Genomic DNA, 23104 nt, shown 5'->3' with positions numbered 1-23104 from the left:
ATAAGCGAGTGTTTGTCGTGCTTTTTCGTTTTGGTGGCGCAAATAGGCGCCTTGATTTCTTATGAATGAGACCGTGTTATTGTTGTTGGGTTCGAAAGAATCGTCAACAGAGACAGCTCCCCAACAACAAAGACTGTTAACCTTTACTGCAATTAAGTGTCAATTTATTTGATTTAGGACCAAATGACTGAGAATACTTAAATTTGAGGGCATGCCACCTTTTAATAAAGATTTTTTTGCATCGAAATATACAAGTGAATGTAAATCCTTGACTAGTCTGGGAACTTTTATATTTCATAGTTTGTTTGTTTTATTAAAACTTAATTGCGCAATGAATATGTCAGTAATGCTGTAAGATAACTATTTAAAATATGAAAGATAACTTTCACACAAATTTTTTCCAAGAAGCCCTCACTAGTGCCATGCGTAGAATGAAGTTAACTTACTTCCTTAATAATCACAAACCACATTTGATTCCATACATAAGATGGAACATGCAAAATCTAGACGCTAATAAAACTTTCTTCAGCATCCGAAATGTATCTACAAACTCACACATGAAACGAGAGACAGAAACTGTAACAAATTACGAAACATATGGTTTCAATGAGATTGTGCTCTTACGCCGGGATCAGGTGTCGCCACCTAATATAAATCATTTAACCCTTCTGCAGTGGAATATTAGGCACATATATAGAAGTAATTGTTCATTTCGCAATTCACACCCTTGTTCGGAGGCATGCTGTGCTCTCCTGAATATGAGGCACTTCGCTTTGCAATATGGAGCATTTATTCAGCAGCTCTTGTCGCCATTTCTTTGCTGAAATAAATCATAGATAGTGTTAATAAGAGTCTATTAAAGTGCACAATGCTATTGTGTGCAGAATGAGAATTTGTTTGAGTCTAATTTGCGGTGTCATACTTGTTAATAGAGGGCCGTTGTCTATACCCAGACCTTTTGGAAACTTCTGTCTATATAGTTCCTTTCACTTTTTGCAATTAAAGTATCTGTAATTATCAGCAAGGTCCAATGAGTGCCACACTTGCATTTTCAATAACACTAAACATAGTTATGATAGCTGGTGTTTTGTTCATTGGGCTAGATTCTAACTTGACTGAATTTGAAAACTGAAGAATGTTTTTCATATTCGAAATGTAATATTCTTTGACTCTTTCAGTTTCAATATCATCCATTTCAAATCTTAGCATTAAGTTTTCGAGTTGTCGCAATCTCGACAGATGCCAAACATTTAGGCTCGGATGATCCTACCTACTTAAAAGATAAAGGGGCTCTGCTGGTGATGGCCGGTAATAGGTTAATGAAAGAATCCATCGAGAACTGCATGGTATATGTCTGAATGGTTTGAAGCAGACTTTCTGAGAGTCCCAGGACATCAAGGGAAGTTGTGAGGGATTTAGGTACAATACTTGCAGCTGACAATATTATGGGAACTGCAACCACCTTCTTGAGATGTCAAATTTCTTTGATTTCTCAAGCCAGTAGCTCATAGTTCACCTTTTTCTTCACGTATTTCTGTTCAATGTTGTTATTATGGTGGACTCGCTTTGCCAACTAATTTAATTCTTTGAAAAGAAAGGCGTCTAATTACAGCTTTAAAAAATCCGAAAAATTTTACCTTTCAGGGGAAAAAAGGCAGATTTTCTTTTTTCATCAAGTAATTTTCGTGAAATCCGCAACTCCAAATTTAATTTGCATTTGGATATCCAAGGAAGGATACATGCTACACATGCAACAAGTACGGTGTTCAGTTTGTTCAACTCACTTCATCCATTGATATTGAGGTAAAAAATATCGTTATCAAAGAAATGCATACTTTAAATCCGGAAGCTGAACGCTTGAGGTAGGAATGGTTTTGTAAGCATATTTGAATAGTCATTTGTCTCATTTGTATTATTAACTTTATTTAAACAGGTACCGGTATAGAGAGTATTTTGAGACCCAGACGACATGTGCATGGTGCATGAACACCATATTTGTTTTTAGATTGTTGAGATGGGTAATTTCCGAGAAGAGAAGTGACTGACCCGTTTTGACCCCCGCAATACACCTTTTTGCAACCAGTGTGAAAACTAATATCGGCTTCATAAAGTACTAATCATGAACATGGCTACACTCAATGAAAAAAATATTGCACCCCCCTTTTGCATATATGGGAATCCCTCCCTTAAACGCAACGTAGAGTTATATTACTCATGCAATAGAATTCACTCCCCCACCTTCCTGCCAATGGGAGTGATCGTTTCTGATATATGTATAAGGTGTGAAGCCTACAGTGTTTTACGTAGGCACCTGTTGTGAGACTTAATCCTACGGTCCTCTTCAGACACGGATTGATTTTGTGACCACAATCAGAGCCCCGCTGAGACAAGCAACAACGGTACCAGTCTATATCAAGTGCATGGCTTAGCATTCATACTGGTGGATGCAAGAATTACCTAAACCTCTACCGAACTATGGCGTACGGCACCCGTGTTTATATGCAACACCACGTCGAGGCCCGAAGGTCTCTTCTCGCTTGAGCATAACCACAACCACCATAAAACTCCCACTAGGGGGGCCAACCGCAAATAACCGAGCTGTCCTCACATACAACAGGAGTTCATCCGAAGTATGTGAGTCCAGCGGCTTTCCCGGTTCCCATGGTACCAGTACCAGTAAGGTTTCGAGACCAATTTGCCACTTCAGATGACTCCCCGTGCAGACTCGGGTCTGATGGCCCTGATTAGGTCTTTGGAGCATTCGCCTACCGAATCACGGTCGGCAAACCAAAGTGATTACAGCGTCTCCCGGTGCCACCACTATGGAGGTTCTCCTCGACCACTTGGTTTTAGTTTGGCCGATAGAGTTGCCGCCCCATCTTCCTCGCCGCCACCTTTGAGCACCGATATATAAGGTGTGGTAGAAAGATAGACAGACGGACGGACAGACAGATAGTAAGCCGACTTTAATGAGGTTTTGTATTACACAAAACCTTACAAATGGCCATTAGAACAAAAAAAGAGATTTGTTTTTTTAATTTTTAGCGACATCTGCTTTTCGGACAAAGTTCGTCTTCATATTTAGTTAATACAAAAGTCAAAGGGGGATGTACATAATAAGTAATTATAAACCCTTTTTACTGAAATAGTCAAATCAAAGCAAACAACACATTTATTAATCACTAAATATTGTAATTTTATATGTTTTATATGTTTCTGTTCTATGTTTCATCGAATACGATTAAGGTTTCGTCCATGGAGGAGACAATTCATCATTTCTAGCTTTGAATCCACTGGATGAGCAGCAAACGAAGCCCACCGCTCTCAAATGCAATTGATCTCAAGACGAGGTTGAATAAAAACACAAGCGGAGCAGAGGGGGCAAACGCTCAGGCGTTAAGCAACCAATGCAGAAAGGTAAGCAGCAAAAGCCAACTGACGAGAAACAAATTGCTAAACCATTCAGCGACCTGGTCAAGAGCCACCTACATGTAGCGCAGGTAGATGGCAATTCCTCTGATGGCTAATTGCCGCTAGAGGTGTCGACCAGCGTTAAGGACAGTCTATCGGAGATGGTCACTGAGTATCCCCTGGGCGCCAAAGACGAACGCACAAGATCCATCTCCAGCTTTGACTCCTCTCTGGTGGTCCATGAGATCTACTACATCTTACGAGGACTAATTCTCCAAGGATTTTCTCGGCCCGTGCGTCGCTAAGATCAACGATCCCTGAGAGGGAACAAAGCTGGCAGTTATCCCCTTCCACGAGATTCGCAGGAGATCGGTCGCTCGCATCAAGATGCATGGATGAGGATATGCTCACCTAATCCCTGCGCCTTCAAAACCTCAAGATTCCCATGGACGTCTGGATAGTTATCAAGGAGGAGAAACCCCAGACGAACAGCTAACCATTCCTGCACCGTATAAACGGACACTGCCTAGAGACACTGGAACAGGTAGACTATAAAATGCAATTCGGAACCAAGATCGCAATGGGGAAAGTATTTTGGTTTTCAAAACCAGACGACGAACCCCCCACGTCCTAAGCTAATCTGCTTGTATTCCTCGTAGAACAAAACGTCGACATCGCACCAGTACAGCAGCCTTAGATCAGAGGCGACCAAACCATCAAAGGGCTCCAAAGCAAATATACAATTTATTCCACAACACATGAGGCGCTGATCAGGGCAGACATAGAGCATGTATCCTCGCGAGGAAAAGTGTGCACCCTTTTCTGTGTCCGAATTTGAGTTCGAGCGGCCTGGTCGTGGTCAAACTGGAGCAGGTGGAGGCAGAGATCATATATATTTCGTCACCTTACATGGCTCACGATCGATTAGTTCCTTCAGCAAAACTACAATATTTGACGATCGCCATGGCAACAAAAAAGGCTAACCTGTTGATAGATTCCGACGCCAATGCAAGGCATACGATTCGGCGCAGCTCGGAAATCAACTAAAGAGATGAGTCATTCTTTGGTTTTATTATTAATACAAATCTATCGGCGTGTAAAGGGGCAGTACATCTACCTATCATTTTCCCCGCTCAGAGAACTGAAACAGGAAGTTCTTGATATGACTCTACTAACCGACAATGGGATTTTCAGGGTGGAGAACTAGAGAGTGTCTGACCAGAGATCCTTCTCAGATCATAGTTAGCGACTTTTTATTCTAGATCTCGCCGCAGAGGTCTCCAAACCTTTTAGAGGCCCCAGGAAGATCGCCTGGAGGACGTTTGATCAAGGGGGGCTTTAAAAAGGCATTTGATACCGCCTTTGAAGTCTCATGCCTTACTAAATACAGCAAAATAACAAGCGCGGTGGAATGAAGATCTGTCTAGTTTCATGAAGCTGACTAGGAAGATCTTCTACATCACTGTAGGTGTAAATGTTGGCAGCCATACAAGGACTAGTTGAAGATGTACAAGTTGGACATCAAGACCGCCAAGAGGCTGGTTGGACTATTGTCTAAATATTGAAAGCACAAGCGAATTTGCAAGGCTCAGTAAGATGTACAAGGAACATAGAAGCCCATCTTTTCTTAAAAAGTCGGAAGGCTCCTGAACAGAATTTTCTGGCTAAACCTCGGAGTTGCTGGTTTAAGCGTACCTTAACGCCAGCGAGGCGGACTGTAAGTCATAGCCTTGTTTGGAGGGTATGCAGCAACCCCAGCCATTCTAGACTATCAAATCAGTAATTACCAAAGATAAGATCGGCTGGGCTATAAACAGCTTATAAATCTCCGGGTCCAATTGGCATAATGCCAGTTATACTACAAAGGCAGCTGGAAAGGGATACGTACTACAGTCTTTTAGACACACACGAGTGGTTTTCATACCGAAAGCGGGCAGGTGGGATCGTGAGCCGCGAAGTACTTTCGACCAATCAGCCTTATCTCTTCATGTTGGAGATCATAGAGCGTGTCCTGGACATCCACTTAAGGGCGATTATGAAGACAATGCCTTTCTCTAAGTCATAGTATGCCTACTTCCAAGAAAAATCCACAGAAACTGCTCTCCACGAGGTAATTGGAACGGTGGAGTGGCCAATATAAGTAGTATATTCTAGCTGCCTGCCTGGATATAGAGGAAACATTCAACAATGTTAGTACCAACGTTATCAAGGAAGCTTTGACCAGTATTTTGTTGGAAGGGTATCATACACATGGGATAATGTCCATGCTAAGAACTAGGATAATCGAGTCGAATCTGAGAGGCAACCACCTGACCAGGGCTGTGCACAGAGGCTCACCCCAGGGTTGCGCCACCTCTCCGGTGCTTTAGTTAATAGTGACGGACGAAATTTTGCGAATATTGAACAGCAGCGGGGTGAAGGTAGTGTCGTATGTGATATTAGTGTCAGCAATGTGTCCCTCCATTATGAGTGACAGCATGGAAGGGGTGTTGCGAAAGGTGTCCCTGTGAACCGCAAGATGAGGACTCGGCATAAATCCTATCAAAATGAAACTGATGCTCTTCACCGTCAAGACAAGGGTACCAGAATTGAATCTACTGCTACTAAATGAACAAAAATTGGTTCTTTGCTCCAATGCAAATATTCTGGGTGTGATTCTGAATCCAGAACTAAATTGTAGATGGAACATAGAATTGCGGATTAAGAAGGCCTGCAATGTATGCCTACAAGATAGCCTTTGGAAAGAAATGGAGTGTTCAGCAGAGGATGGGCAGCAGTCACGGTCTTAGAAGTTTGTGGCATCAAAACGGCGCACCACAGTGCTAATTGGGCTCCTCGGAGCGGCCGCTGATACCTATCTACCTACCACCAGGTATAATTTTTCCATACATCTCATGAATATTTTTTAATTAGCTGTGGCTAACTATTGCGAGTTCTTAAAGCAGGACAATTCAAGTTTTTTGCCAATTCTAAGCCCTCTTTCACCAATAATGGTTGGCCTTTGAAGAGATTGTCTTCTGTCACTAAACTGAACCATTCGAAAACAGCTTTATCAACTATTTGGTATTAGCATCGTCTCCTCCCTTTAACATTCCAGTACTAATTTTTTGCTTTTAACAACAATAATAATATTCGTTGTGCGCAACAATCCATATTGCCTTGAAGTGTGTTAAAGCATTTCATTCAAGACCGTAACGGTACACTATAGGATTACAGTACCCTATAGGAGGTAATGTGGTCAGCATTGCGCTCGCCCGAAATTATTACCCTGATTTGGCTCAGGTACTCATTCACAGCTGAGTCGACTGGTATCCGAAGTCAAATCACGATACAAAGTCCACTGTCACCAGTGAGATTTGAACCGTGACCTTCCGTACGACAGCCTTGTGCTCTAACCACTATCCGGATACTCTGCTTTTATCTACCCAAAAAGGAGATAAAGTGTGTACTAAGAGATTTTCGTACAGCAGATTTGCCTGTTTTACCATTTTGTCTATGTAGGTATTTTGGATAAAACCACTCTATATAGATACACTTTCGTTTAGAGAGGGATCCTGAGGTACAAATCATGCACAGAAACTGGGTCGGAGGTGCAAATAATGCGAGCCTAACTATTATCCCCTTTTTCATTGTGCGACTCAAACCTTGCTTCCAATTAAAGATCATCATGCAAAAAACTCCACAACATCAGCCCTCCTTGACACTAATCTCCCTAGACAAAATAAGGGCGAAGAATGGCAAAGGAACGCAATTCGTTGCCTGATGAACTAAACTAGTCAAAGTAACTATATTACGGAAATTAAAGTTGACATAGAAAAGACCTATCATTGAGCTTTCAGAGATAGGAGGCGTCTCGGCAGGAAAGGCCTCATCATTTATGAACTTACTTATTCAACTGGAGGATGAATGAATATTTCAGACTAAAGTCGAAATTGTAAAAAGGGTATCTCGAGAAGCCCTGCCACAATTTTCAGAACGGGTCAAGTCAGTCTTATGGGGGAAAACTGCCACAGAATTCGCATCGCATGTTCCAATATCAGATGGAACTCTGCAGCAAACTATTTGGTTGTTTCTTGGACCGAATAATGGAGAAAATAGTTTTGGATAAGGCTGACGTTATTATACACTTATATTATCTTTATTAAAGTGACTGAAAGATGTCCTCGTAAGAGCATTTGTAATAGACCTAATAATTTTCTAACATTCGTCTAACAAGAATATTTGCATTAGAAGAACCAAGTATCCAATTTGATATAATTAAGCCTTGCATTTTCTATCCGCTGATGGTGCTATTTATTAAGCTTGCAAGTACCAATATTTCGGGCACCACTTGTTCCCTTCATCAATGTTTACAAGTCCTGTCGGTATTTTGAAGCTTAATAAATACCACTGGCGAATAGAAAAAGCAAGTGTTAATTACTTCAAATAATTTAATCGCTAAAAATGCCGCGAGATTACACTTGGACCAAATATCCTTTTAACAAAGTTATTTCACCTTCCCAGTTTCGGTCTAGGTTTTTCATATTAATTATGAATTTTGTGAAGCTCCCATTGTGGATTATGCTTGGTGCCACTTCAATTTGCCAAGAGGTACCCTCTCTTGCCTTCAAAGGCCACATATTGTTTGTTTACAATAATAATTGACAAGAAAAATTAAGAGAACTGTCAAAACCTGAAACTCATTGGGCACGTGTGTAATTTTATCCTGCTGAATGCAATTCTTCTTTCAATAGATTCAGATGACGCTGACTCCCTACAATGAAACTTAATTTCCCTTACGGGATGAAGTGCAACTTGGGGAAAATCTAATATCAAATTTTGAGGTAAGCATTGGTGTCAAAACGATTGTGTTTTCTGTCAGTTGTCTTATTTGGACTTGGTTAGGAATGGATCCTTGATTTTGGACATCGGAAGCGTAGTAAAGATGAAAAATTGGATCTAGGTATCCATGGAATAGGTATTACATTACAGCCATAGAAATACCTTAGGGATTCATACATGGTATGCTAATGGTAATGCTTGCCCAATAAAAATTCACCGAAAATACAACTAATTTCAATAAGATTATAATTTATTCTCTACTTTTTTCTGAAAATTAACTTTTAGTTTCGTCTGCTATTAAAGCACCGTTTATCCCTACAAATTGTCCTCCAAGAAATGCATAAGATGTTGAAACCATGCAGAACACAATGGTGTAGGGTGTCGTTTCATTTAAAGAACAGACACATGCGTCTCTTTTATAAAAGAACGACATTAGTTGGAAGTACACAAAAGGATTGTGGAACATAGAATTGTGTTGTGCCCCGGATTGTGCGGTTGTTCTAATAATGCTGGGTTTTCGTAAGGTATACATTGTTGGATAATCCCTGTTTTCAATGAATTAAAAAATTGTAAGGGAAAACGATTTCTTTGTTTGTTGCTATTTCTTTCAGTTGAAATAAAAGGCGAATGAGAAAACAACCCTTTGGGCAATTATAACGAGATGGTGGAAAATACAATGGGAAAGCGAAAACGTTTGGAAATAGAAGTAGTTGTGAATTACGGTTTCTACTAAGGGAACAGGAAAGGATAGTTTTTCATCTTTTTTTAGCAGAAGTTGATCATGTTTTATAATGCATTATAGAAAATAACTGGATATTGGGTAAATAATAATTTAATTTTCAATTTACATACATATACAATTATTTAAAATAATTTTATCTATTCAGGATTTATTATTGAAGGTAATAACCAAAAAGTCTCAAGTATTTCTTCAAATGATATTGAGACGTTGATAGATCGTGGTGATCGAAGTATCCATTTTGACAAATGTGCCTAAACTCACCGCAAAATTTCATGCAGGCGAATTAGCTTGATGTAAAGTAATACATGCTAGTTCAGATTGGATTTCCTTAATTTCGAATTAACTCTAGCTTCATGTGTTACACTGACTAAATAAAACGCGCTATAGTTATTTGGCTTAAGGTGTCTTGAAAATATTAAATAAATAAATATTCCAAAGTGGAATTAAGTTTGCAAATGACGGGCAGATGACTTTGAATAATAACTGTTAGGTTATTAATGGGTTGCAAGGTATTGTGGTCTTGCAGAATCGATATGGTCTTAAGTGAATGTATATTTTTTTTGTGGGTAGGGAGGTGAAATGCATTTATGCACATAGTCTCAGAAATACTACCGGCTAAAATACCCCGCTGTTGGGTGTATAACACTTACTCGGAACCATGTGATAAGGTTCAGGGACTTTCAACCATCCTGCTGTCTACATCTCCCTCTCCCTCTTTTTGGCCTTAAGAATCCTGTGAATGTAACGTTGCCACTTGGCTGCCCGTGTCGCCTCTCTGCAGCCTGCTCTCAATTATGGTGTTCGGGGGCACTTGCTCCCTTCCATCGAAATGTGATGGCGATGGCGCATTCACCTTCCGTAGAAGCAAGAGATGTGACAGATATCACCCACCACATCCTTGCATTAAATGCAGTCGGGAACCGTCATTTCCAGACAATGTGCGAGAAAGACTTAAAATACCCGTTTCCGCGTCCCCTGCTATTTAGCTGTATTAGGTAATAGTCAACTTCACTCCTTCACAAGTGACGGTTTCGTTATTTGCTTCTTTTTAAGGTTTTGTGTAAACACAAAACCTTATTAAAATCGGTTTACTGTCTGTCTGTCTGTCTGTCTGTCTGTCTGTCTTTTTTTTTTTTTTTTGTTGAGGAGGTGGAAATCTTCAAAAAGACACTGGTCTGGACACACCAGCGTGTGGGATTTTTACCCACTAAAACCACCCCCGACTCCCTCCCTGCCCCGCGGAACCACCATAAGGTATTACATCACGGGGCGGAGTCAGCTCACTCTAGCTTTGTCACCTTTCTTCTATACGCGTCGCACGTGACCGCGCTTTTCTCCTTTCCTCTGCCTTTCGCAATTTATCTTGAATAGATGCGATCATGGAGTTGACCGCATCCCAATTCTCTTGATGTGCTAGCATTTTCGGTACCAGATTTTCTGGTACCAGCACCTCTCCTAGAGTCTCCTCTAGATTCCTCCTTTCTTCCACAAATCTCGGACAGTGGAAGAATACATGCTCTGGGTCCTCTGGGACTCCATTGCAATTTGGACAATCGGGTGAGGTCTCCAATTTAAACCTGTGAAGGTATTGGAGATATCCTCCGTGTCCAGTGAGAAACTGGGTGAGATTATAGTTAATCTCACCGTGTCGTCTCTCCAACCACTCCTTGATGGCAGGAATGAGCCTGTGCGTCCACCGGCCCTTTCCCGAGCGTTCCCACCGCTGTTGCCATCTATTTATGGATCTCTCCCTCTCAGCGTTCTTCGTCCGCGATGAGGAAGAGGTTGGCTTTGCATTGTATATATTCGCCATCTCATCTGCCAAGATGTCAATCGGCATCATTCCAGAGATGACGAATGCTGCATCATCTGAGACAGTCCTGAAGGCAGAGCATACCCTCAGGGCTGTCCTCCTGTAGACTGAACTCAGTTTGGTAGCATTCCCTGACATCCACAACGCCTCCCTCCAAACTGGAGTTGCATAGAGCATGATCGAGGTCACCACTCTGGCTATAAGCAACCTAGAGGTATGCCGTGGCCCTCCCACGTTCGGCATCATCCTCGCCAGGGCCATACTAGCAGTGGATGATTTATCACAAACATACTGTAAGTGTTGCTTATAGCTGAGCTTCCTGTCTATCACCACCCCCAAGTATTTGATGGTCGGCTTGGAAGTGATGATATGATTCCCGATTCTAACACAGGCGTAATTTCTCTTCCGGCGCTTCGTGATGAGGACCGCTTCTGTTTTTTCCTCCGCAAGCGTCAAACCAGAGCTCTCCAACCAGCATTTGACAGCACTGATTGCCTCGCTTGAGTATAACTCAGCATCTTCAAGATGCTTTGCGACAACAACCAGTGCTATGTCGTCAGCGTAACCCACCACTGTGGCTTCCTCCGGAAGGGGAAGATTAAGTACATCGTTGTACATGATGTTCCACAGTAGTGGGCCCAATACGGAGCCCTGTGGGACACCGGCGGAAACAACGTACTCCTGCGGTCCGTCATCAGTGTCATACCATAGCCTCCTTTCAGTTAAGTAACTATCGACGATAGCAGCGAGATAGGCGGGAATACCAATCTTCGCTAGGGAGTTGCGTATTAGATTCCAATTGGCCGAATTGAATGCATTTTTCACGTCGAGGGTTACTACCACGCAATATTTGCTGGTACTACCCTTTCCGTGAATTGCATCTTCGGCCAAGCCAGTAACCAATTTGATGGCATCAATGGTTGATCTGGCTTTTCGGAACCCATACTGCCGATCTGAAAGGCCGCCTTGGCTCTCAACAACTGGGAGTAATCTATTATAGATTACCCGCTCTAACATTTTCCCCACCGTGTCCAAAAGACATATGGGTCGGTATGACGATGGTTCACCTGGAGGTTTACCAGGCTTAGGCAGAAGTACCAACTTCTGTCGCTTCCAAGCCGCCGGAAATATTCCTTCGGACATGCACGCTTCAAACAGCTCAGCGAACATGTCCGGCCTGGATTTCACGGCAAGCTTAAGGGCCTTATTCGGCACTCCGTCCAGGCCCGGCGCTTTATTGTCTCCTATTCTGCCGCAGATCTCCAGCAGCTCGTCTCTGGTGACTGGAGGAATTGCCGTCACATTCAGAGGTGATTGGAATATGTCGGTGCTCTCCTCTTGCTGGGGGAATAACCCCTGGATGATTTTCAACAAGAGGGTGGGACACGTGATCTGCGGAGAGGAGCGGCCTCTGAATCGTCCCATCACTATTCTATAAGCACTCCCCCACGGGTTGATGTCCGCCTCTGAGCAGAGCTCCTTAAAGCATTTTGTCTTGCTTCGCTGGATGGCGAACTTGAGGGTTTTGCGGGCTGCCTTATAGGCGCACTCTTTCTGCCCCTGATCGACTCTACCTACCGACCTCTGAGCCGCTCTTCTGGCTCGGTGGCAGGCTGATCGAAGACCGGTCAGTTCATCATTCCACCAGTAGTTTGGTCTTCTACTGGGGAATGAGCACCTCCTAGGCATAGACGCGTCACATGCTTTGGCGATGCATTGTGCCAGATGGACGGCTCTTTCCGTAGAGGCGCCCGCTATATCAGGTTGATCTAACCACACCTCTAAGAAGGTCTGCTCATCCAAAGATTTTGCGGACCAGCCTGAAACCTTTTTCGGTTTCGGGCATGATAGCTCTTTGCCCTGTGGCTCGACACATGTCTCAAAGAAGATTGCTTGGTGATCGCTGTGGGTGTAGCGTTCGCTGACGCACCAGGACATGCCACGCGCCAGCGCAGGGCTGATAAAGGTCAGGTCTACAACCGACCCTGACCCCCCTTTCTGAAAGGTGTTTACGGCACCTTCGTTAGCCAAAACCATGTCCAGCTGCGCAAAAGCCTCTAATAGACTGCGCCCCTTAGCATTTGATTCTCTGCTACCCCACTCTTGGGCCCAAGCATTGAAATCACCAGCAATCACCTTTGGACTTCGTCCCCTTGCGTCGAGAACAAGATTATCAAGCATTTGCTCGAATTCAGGCAGTGTCAAACTTGGTGGGGCGTAGCAGCTGTATACATATACACCACTTATTTTCGCCCACACAAAGCCACTGGCTGCCTGACTTGCAGTACATTGTATGGCTTGTCGACCACAAGCCCATATCGCCGCTCCTCCAGTCGAATCTGTGACCCATACGCCACCGTGGCGGTTTCGGTACGGTTCACTTATGATGGCAACCTCCATCTTAGATTCGAACGTGGTCTGCTCAAGTAAATCCTGAGCGACCCTGCAATGATTGAGGTTTATTTGAATAAACCTCATTTTCTCATTGCAGTGAGCGCCTTCCTAAATTCCGGACATTTGGCACTTCCGGCAATATGCCGGTTATCCTGTCCCTCTTTGGCTACGCACAATAGGCATTTGGGGTCCCTATTGCACTCTCTGGCAATATGGCCTTTCTCCCCACACCTTCTGCATCGATCGGACCGATCAATGTTGCTGGTGCATGCCTTCGCGAAGTGCCCAAACATGAGGCATTTAAAGCACCTCTTTAGTGAAGTTTGCTCCCTTAAACGGCAAACAACCCATCCAATTCGAACCCTTCCGGCAGCTAACAACATCTGCGCTGCCTCCGCTGGCACTCGTATGGTGGCCGTTTGAGTGCCACCATAGGCTTTCCGTAGACCGACAACAGACTCCTCTGTAAGTTCTTTCAACTTGAATTGCTCCTTCAGAGCAGTACAAATTTCTCCTTTCGATGTAACTTCATCGAGATCCTTACATTGTATATAGATCTCATGTTTTTGGGCACGCACTGCGGCATTCTCCCCAAGTGAGTTTTTCACTTGAGTGCGAAAGTCATCAGTTTTGCCACCGCTGGATCTTTTCAGCTCGAACATGAGATCCCCTTTCTGGGTTCTTCGGATTCTGTTCACATTTCCGCTCAAATCTTTTAGGTCGGGATCAGCTTTGACCTTTTTGAGTATCTCCGCGTAGGACAAATTGCCCTTACTGGAGATAACAATCGCATCTGGACGAGTTCGCACTTTTGCTTTCCGTTTCGCTTTTTTGTTGGTTACTTTAGTCCATCCATCGTTTTCGTTCGTCTTGGGCTTCGCAACGCTGGTCGAGTTTCCTAGATTCGCTGTATGCTTTCCTCCTTCTGAACTGTTGGTGTTGGTTTTCAGGATGTCATGTCCGCCTTTTTTTCTCTTAGGCGCCTGCTGATTATTTAAAGGATCCCCCTCTTTTTCACGTACTCGCTTATTTCGCTGGGATTCGATGGTAGTACGGTTAGGCGTCACTTGGGTCGCTTGTGATACTGTTGGCACAGCGGGGTTCGGCGTGTTGTTATTATTCTTCTCCTCCATCTGTGATCTATTATAGAGGACTCTAATGGCCCTCACCATATTCTTTATGGCTTGGTGCACGTTGTGCTTGTCCTTGATAAACTCGGACAGCTCAACTATCTTTGCCCCAAGCTGGGTGAAGGGTAATTCCTCCGGATCGGGACTCCGCTCCTTATAAGCCCCGACAGGGTTATTCCTTTTATACGCTGTTTCACTTTTGCCAGTTATTGATCTTGCCTGTACTTTTTCCTTCATCGCCTTTAGCATTGGTGGAGATCTCAAAGTTGATGAGCTTCTTTTGAATGGATCCTTATCTTGTTCCTGGAGCACCTCTTGCTGTCGCGCATCTTGAATATATGCTGTGGGTGTTGTTACAGTTTTTGTCGTCCAACGATCCATCTTCAGTTCATCCTTGGTTGTTCTTGCTACTGGTGTTCTCGGTAAGGTCGTACTTCGCTTGAACACTTCCTTCTCCAGATCCAAATCGCTTGTAACATTATATGCCAAGGTGGCCAAGTTGTCCACCACCGAGGCACTGCGGTCGAGGGATATCGACGACCGGGAGCCCGCTTGCTCACTCCCAAAAGCCGCCGGTACTGGGGTTCCGAGCCCCTGCACCGTAAGTTTACTCCTTCTCTCGTCTTCCATGGTGGTTTTATGTTCTGGGTATCCTTCCCATAGCCATTTTGGTCCACGCACCAGAGATGAGCAAACACTAGCCCATACACAGTCAGAAAAGAAAAGTGCATGAACACATATTTACGCATCAATAGGTATGCCCCTATCCGCCACCTGGGGTCGCGCCTGATGGGAGATCTGGCAACTCCTCACAGGTCTGTCTGTCTGTCTGTCTGTCCGTCTGTCTGTCTGTCTGTCTGTCTGTCTGTCTGTCTGTCTGTCTGTCCGTCACACGCATTTTTCTCGGAAACGGTTGCAGTGATTGACACCAAATTTGGTGGAAAGCTGGGAACTGTGAACGCTCACGCATACAGTGAGTTACATCCTTTAATGATGAATTTAAGGGGGGGTCCCCATACATGCAAAAGGGGGGTGTAAATTTTTTTTTCATCAAATATAGCCATGTGGGGTATCAAATTAAAGGTCTCGGTTAGTACTTTTCGAAGACGGTTTTATTTTTGACATTTGTTGAAAAGGTAGGGAGGGAGGGGGGTGGAAAGTGACCATTCATTTACGGGGGCCATTCTCAGAAACTACCCAACCGAAAAATCTGAAAAAAATCAAGAGGCTGCCACTATATGGTGCCTGGGCTCCAAAATACCTTCCACACTGATATCTGCACAAATAAAGTTAATAATAGTATATTACTGTAATTTTTAGTAATTCGCTGCAAGACCCCCCTTAAGTTCATGCTAGGACTACGAAATTTCGCAATAATATAGGATATAATATAGAGCATAATCTTACCAAGTTTGGTGGAAATCGCACTATTACTCACAAAGTTATAATACGTCAAAGTTGTCGCTTCTTTGCAAATTCAAGACTATGAATGTCAATATCATCCGAAAGTGGATATTCTCACATAATATATGCATATATTACGTGCTACGTATTAAGAAATACACAAAACCTTTCGTACCTGAAGCGTCCAGCTTCCGGTTTCCCGACTTGTTCTTAAGTGTATAGACTTTCGCTCTGCAACATTGAGAGCGAACTGAATATCTCTTCCTATCACTATTATTGCTGGCTGAGAAAGATACGATAGGACGTCATAATTGGCAAAGCTTCTGGCCACTTTATTTGCGTCAAGCCCTTGAAGTACATCTCCATATTGCGAGCGACAGTCCATAGTTCCGAACCGAAAAGAAGGAAAATGGGCCTTTTATTGCATCCAGCGTCACAAAGAACACCACTCGTCGACAGTGCCGACTGTGTAGCTCAGCAAGTCTCATCGTTTAGGGTACTTCCTCAATCACATCAAGTGTAGACCGCCTTGCTCTAAAAGCATATTATTGTGGTGGGAAGTTTCCTGTAGCACTGAGCTAACACCGTCTCCAGGCTGTTTTTGCTCTTGCTTATCAGCGCGAACCTCGCAGCTTTCCAGCGGAAGAGAAAAACACCCGCTGTTAAATATTCGTTAGACGCGCTTAGTAAAAAAATATGGCTTATACTTGAAAATAAGTTTCAAGACTTTGCTGAAAAAACCATCCGCTTCTGACGGTTTTTTTGCTCCTCTTGGACAAGACGGCCTCTTCCAGGTTTTTACAGTGAAAAGTGGAAATTCGTCAGTACTGCCTTTCTAATTAATAGCACACGCTAGAGTAGAGTAGATAGGAGGAAGCACTCGCACAATTTCCTCGATCTTGACCGCTTCCATGGAACAGATTTATTGATGAGCATCGAATTTTCTATTAACAAACGTATACACGAGGCCCCTTGGGTTCCTGTTAATGTCCTGCCAGCAGCGTGAGTTTTACTTTTCTGCTCATGCTGTGCTGGGAAAGCATCAGACAATTTCTTTGTGGACTTACAAATTTAGTCGTCCACCAGATTACAAGTAACTTGCAGCGACAAAGCGTCGTTTTGACCGTCGACGCATCGCTTATGATTCAGTCGCAGTTCTCCACGCGCCTGGGTCTAGTGGCTCATTTATTTCTATTGTACCATTCGGTAGATATGTGTCAGATGTCAGAACACTGACAAACCTGATTGCCACTTCGAATGACATATACTGGTTATCACTGATAATGAAATCTTTCAGTACCTACAGTACGGATACTAACGACTCTGTAGCAAAGATCAAATCAGGGATAGTGCTCTAGCAACCACGACGTCAGAATTTCTTGAAGTGCTATCGATTTTTAAGGCATAAAGTTCCATTCTGGGGCACTATCCGATGTTGTTGTGCCTTGCGAATCTGGTTGGGGCATGCCTCTTTCGAGGGCTTCGCCATTAAATCTCCGCCACCTACAAATCTCCATTACGAAAAGAGCGCGTTGATTCGTTCGATGTAAGATAAACGCTGAAATTGGTCAGTTCTGCAAAAAAACTCAAGACGAAGGCATCTCCTCTGCGATGGAACCATACTTGCAAGCTGATCGTACCTTTCACCCAGATTGGCTGCAGTTCTGCCCAAAGAACTCGAAACGAAGGCATCTCCTCTGCCATAGTCCTATACTTGCAAGTTGACCGTATCTCTCACCCAGGTGGCAGCAGAACCGATGTATCTGGTACCATGATGGCGAATCATTATCTCGGTACTGTTTGCTAAGGAACAAGAAACTGTAGACCGCAATTCTTGCAAAGAACCTATCACCTCCTTCTCGTCTTTTTTCTTCGTGCGGCAGTCCAGATCCTTTAAATAGAGGGTGTGGATGGGACCTAGGCTGGGAACTACTGCTTTTGCGGCTAGAATGCCCTGAACTGTCCCACAGAACGCATTTTTCTTATTAGTTTGCCCCAGTTCTCGCTCGCCGAATAGATATCTATACTCCATTGTCTTCTAGTTGATAAAAAACGTTGCGGTTTGTCTTGTCACACTCTATTCCGCGCTAATTTTATGGTCCTAGTTTATCTTGAGTCTACCTACAATAGGTCCATTGCCCACGTTAACAAACTTGTTGTCTATTCCGTGTATTTCGGCCTTTTTTCGACGCTGCTTGATCCGTTTGGTGACCACTTCATGGATTTTTTCTTGTTGGGTAATTTGCGGCATATTTCCCTTGTCTCTTCTTATCATCTGTCTTTTTCTCTTCGGCGGCGGTTCCCTATTATGCCATTTTCGATGTCTATAGAGGCGTTTCGTGGTGAATTCGTCAGTCTTTTGTCCCGACAAGGGAGTGCCATTCAACAATGAGGTCAATGTCATCTGATTTTTAAAAAAAAAAAATTTACAACATTAAAAATTTAAGGCTAGAAAAGTTATTCACGGTCGTCGCATCCTAATTGACGTGCACGATCTAGGCCCCAATTCTGGTGTGGAATCATAAATCCTCCTAAAAAAAATTTGAATTTTCACGACAAATTTTCGACTATTTGTTTTCAGTGATTCTAGTTCAATAGAGTCGTCAATGTGTTCAGGCCATAAGATTATGCACCCGGCACTGAAGAAGGGCACAAGTTGTTCTCGAAATATCGATCTATGCTGAATAAAAATTACTTCCAGCGACAGACCATTATTTCTTAATAATTTTTTATACTTTTTAAAATGAATGCTAATATAGGTGGAGAAAATCCGTTCACTAGTTTTTTAGTAATCTTGCACGCCAATTTAAAGAAAAAATAGTTTCGAGAAAACGCCGTTTAAAATTTATTGTTAAGGTGTAGCCAGCTTAGGGCGAGCTGCTTCCAGGCGGCATAAGTGTCACTTCAAAATTTTCGCAATTGACTCCAAAACTTTGACACAATATTCTAAGACGATATACCCATCGATTAAAAAAATAAAAAAAGTCTATTTTTTGAAGCAACAAGCTTATATTTAGGAAGTCTGATTTCTGCTGATGATGGCACCGAACTGGATGTTTCCCGATTACATTAACAGCGCTAGATCCGCTTTTGCTGCTTTGTCTGGGAAGGAGCGCACAGCAAGTAAACAGCGTTACTCACAGGCTCTAAGCCTTCGTCAACACTTATCTGCGATGTGTCACCGTAGTACGCTGGCCTGACACTATTTCAAACGAACAGCTTGGTCGGCGCACAGCCTTGCCACTCGTATGCACTGTGATCGGAAAGAGGAACTGGCAGTGAGTAGGTCAAACATCAAGGAGGGATGACAATCTAATTGTTGGCTACGCCATGCAGTGGAATCCACTCTTCCAAGATGGGTGACGAGTAACTCGTCCCAAGTGTACTTGGGGCAGAATAGTAGAGAGGAGTGCATGCGTCTCGGGAAATCGTGGGGATAACGAAAGGCCATTTCAGGTAATCGCAACCGATGGCGCGTGGCGTGGTTGACAGGCCATGCCCCACTAACCATATATATGTATATATATATATATATATATTATCTGATACAGAATGTGTTCAGTAAGAGAGTGTGAGAGAGTGTGTCCACGTTTTTTTTCACAGTTGGTACATAAGTTAAGAAAAGAACTAGGTGTTTTTCCTTATACTTTTAAAATTTTTTTTTCCCCGCATACAATTGTTTCGGAGACCACGTACCTACTTGGTACTAGCACTGAGCAAGGAGGCACGTGGTCTCCGAAACAATTGTATCCGGGGAAAAAAAATAAAAAAAATATTTACAGTATAAGGAAAAACACCTAGTTCTTTTCTTAACGTATACTTCAACAATACTTTATGTTATAATTTCACCATAAACTCTGCGTCACAGTATCTGGTTAAATCATGAAATACTAAGGAAAGCATCTAAAAACATGGACCTCTGCTGGATGTTTAAAAGTCCATTTGCAAAATCGTTTCTACTTCCGTTGACAGTGTAGGTTTTCTCGTCATAACCTTGTGAGAAATATCGGATTCTCAAAGTCTTTGAATGATTCTTTTTAATGACAATTTAATGTCCTTTTTCCATAAAGATTTTTGCACTTGCCCCTCATTCTCTCCAAATAGCTAGCTACTTCTTCTACGTTAACACGTACTGAAATGAAAATGTAATTGCGATCTTGCTTTTATACTAAAGAATTTAAATCCTGATTACCTCTTTTCTAAATTAATAAAATAGTGAATTATGATGTATACATTTTAATGAACACACTGTACCTGGTTTGTTAACCTTCAATTATTTAGAAAGTCATGTGAAGCCGATTTTTGCTGCTTGGCTTCAATTCTCCCGCTCTTAGCAAAGTCAGCCGAGAAGTGTTCCGACCGGGGAATCGACAGAAACGTGAAGTACGTCACCTTACTTATTTAACATTGTAATGTCTGAATTATTTGGAATATCGAAAAATCACTTTGCCTAAACATTTTACACTATTTGGATACAATTGCTGAAATGAAATCGGTTTCTCAGTCCCGGCACATGGCATTCCCTCCTCAAGGATCGGTGGCGATAAATGTTGGAATACTTTTTGATCAATTGTTAAACGGCTTTGATAGTCATATTTAAATCTAGTTTGAAGCCAATTAACAGTTATCTTATAAATTAAAATCAGAGGCTTTCACAATAGCAAGAGAAGTCATTTGTTGATATCTGTTACTCTCCTAAATAATTAAGATCCTTTAACTATTTGTTTATTCAAATGCTAGCTAATTTGGAACGAAATTCTCATTAACATTCCATATGAGCGGATATGTAGTTATATGAATACTGCAAGTAAAGGAATATATGTATGTATGATACATTAAAATCCCTTCAAATTTAGAAACAATTTGATTTTTAAGCTTCCCATGAAACCCCAAATACCATTATGATAATTTTGCAAATCACATATTCGTTTACGGAGCTTGAACTTAACTTTTTGTGACAGGATCAGATATTACGATGCTGTCGAAATAGTAGATATAATTGCATGGAGTTACTGAATTTCATTCATTATTATTTGGAAAACTCTATGAAAGTAATGATAACCATATCAATGTCATAATTATAGCTGTCGCCAATAATGCCCACTGGAAATGTTTCGTGCCGGACACGAAATCGAAAACAGCGTAGACAACTTGCTGATTGTGTTAAAACGAGAAAATTAACAACCTGATAAACTGCTGACTAATATAAACTTGCACGAAATGAATGTCAGGATAAATTTTGAAATTATTCGCAAAACTGCCATTCATCCAATTTGTAATGCTCAGTTACATACAGATAGAGTATACTAGATATATATGTGTGTAGTTTGGATGTCCATGAATATTTCGAATGTTGAATGATGTGTTCGTCTGAATCTATTCAAGAAATATGTGCATATTTGCTATCTAAATAGACTTGAAGGTTGATTTTTTTTGTAATTGTGAAAAAACCAACTTCAAACCTCTGTGAACTTTCCTTAAAGGGTAGTTCACTGTCCACTAGTCCACAAAGCAAGAAAAAAAGCCTGACGGAAGCTATCGATTCGAAATTTGAGATTATCATTTATCACACAGTTTCGGTGATAAAAAAATTTGAAATGACGGCCCAATATTTCAGCAGTTTCCGATGAAAAATAGAAATTAAAAAATTTAAATTTAAGCATAATATTTTTTTAAAATTCTGTTAGTTCAGGTTGTAATCTATTGCAGTGACTATATTTTAAATAAAAAGAAATTTTCTGGAATTTGGCAAACGTTTGAACACAGGGGTATCTATTTTGGCTTTTCTTTGGAAAAAGGGTTGGTGGATTGACAAAAACTAATTATGTGTTGCAATAGCAAGATCAAGGCAATAGGTAAATGGTTAAGAAGTATGCTTTTGAAATTTGAAGAGAGTCGGTCTAATAGTTTCTTCCCGATTTCTATATTGCGCATCAAAACAACGCGATTTGAGGGTATATGTGCCTCTCATTTTCTAATTTAAGCGCAGAAGCCAGTTTTTTTTTCTCTAGCGATTCTTTTATCTATTTTTCTTCATTGTTATGTCGCTATCGAACGTTTTACATTTGAAAATACTTTGATGTGTGCCGAACATAATGAGGGCTTAAACGCTGTAAAATCAAAACTATTATAGTTTAGATATTTACTCGACATTTCAAGCAAAAAAATAAATAAAATATGTAGGAAGGAGAAAACCAAAAACCGAACAGAATGCGAACCCTTTAAACAATTTTCGAACTTTTCAAACTTTCTTTTAATCACTACGTAGATTTAAAATCATTTGAGATTTTTAGTCGGCACTTATATAACAGGAAGAGGTCTAATTTAAATAGAATGCAATTCAGAAACTGAAAAGCGGTTTCATTCAAAATTAAGACTGATTAATTACGAGAACATCGTTAGTGGACCACACGGGGAGAGTATGTTTCGGTGCAGGGCATACCCCGGTATGGGATGGTCACCTTTTTTCATTGTATGACCTGTCCACTGCCATTTTCATCATCTCATCTACTCGTCCACAAGCATTGGTCCGTAAGCCGGGAAAGTTCTTTGTTATTGTCCCAGGTCAGAATATCTCTATGACATAATGCAGACATGTGTTAACGAAATCCTTGAGCTATCGAGTAGCGGCAGTGGCCACTTTCCATGTAGCACTCCCATAAAGAGAAAGAATATTGACATGGAACAATCCCAATTTGCGTCCTCGTTCCTCTGTTCTCGAACGCGGCCAATTGTTCTTGCTAAGAACCCAAGTCTCCGAGGAATACATAAGAACTGTCTTGTACAGTAAGAGCTTTGACCCTATAATGAAACGTTTCGACCGGAACAGTTTTTGTAAACTGAAAAATGCTCTGTTGGCTGCCAACAACCGTGTCATTGTTATCGGTTGTGCATTTCGACCGTAGATACAAGAAATTATCAGTGGACGCAAAGTTGTAGTCTCTTATTTTTATTTTTCTCGTTTGACCAGTGAAGTTTGATTTTGTTGGTTGGCTGGTTGGTTTTTGGTGCTGACGTCTTGCCTTCATTAATGTGCAGCGCAAGATCTAACGCCGCCTGCTCGATCTGGAAGAAGGCAGTTTGTACGTCTCGGGTCGTTCTTCCCATGATATCGATATCGTTAGCATAGGACAGCAGTTGGGTGGACTTAAAGAGAATCACTTTTTCCAGAGCCAGGTTAAAGAGGAGGCAAGATAGGGTATCCCCTTGTGTTAGCTCGTTTTTGATGTCAAATGGTTTCGAGAGTGATTCTGTTGCTTTTATCTTGCCGCGCACATTGGTCAGGGTGGGGTCTAATCAGTCTTATCAATCTCGTCGGTCTCATGACTGCAGCTTCTCTCCTCTTAGATTACATTTGCTACTCTCTCAACAGATATGTTAAGTTTTCGC

The 23104-nt window shown here is 42.0% G+C and overlaps 1 long non-coding RNA gene across 1 annotated transcript; it reads left to right on the top strand.

The window, feature by feature from the left end:
- Positions 1-8103: 8103 nt before the first annotated feature.
- On the top strand, positions 8104-8971 carry LOC119653259. Its single transcript, XR_005249665.1, has 3 exons — positions 8104-8234; positions 8518-8756; positions 8844-8971. It is a non-coding gene; the product is annotated as an uncharacterized LOC119653259 (long non-coding RNA).
- The last annotated feature ends 14133 nt before the right edge of the window (positions 8972-23104 follow it).

This window comes from Hermetia illucens, chromosome 3 (genome assembly GCF_905115235.1).
Source record: "Hermetia illucens chromosome 3, iHerIll2.2.curated.20191125, whole genome shotgun sequence".
Lineage (NCBI taxonomy): Eukaryota > Metazoa > Arthropoda > Insecta > Diptera > Stratiomyidae > Hermetia > Hermetia illucens.
This window is presented reverse-complemented; position numbering and strand designations above follow the sequence as displayed.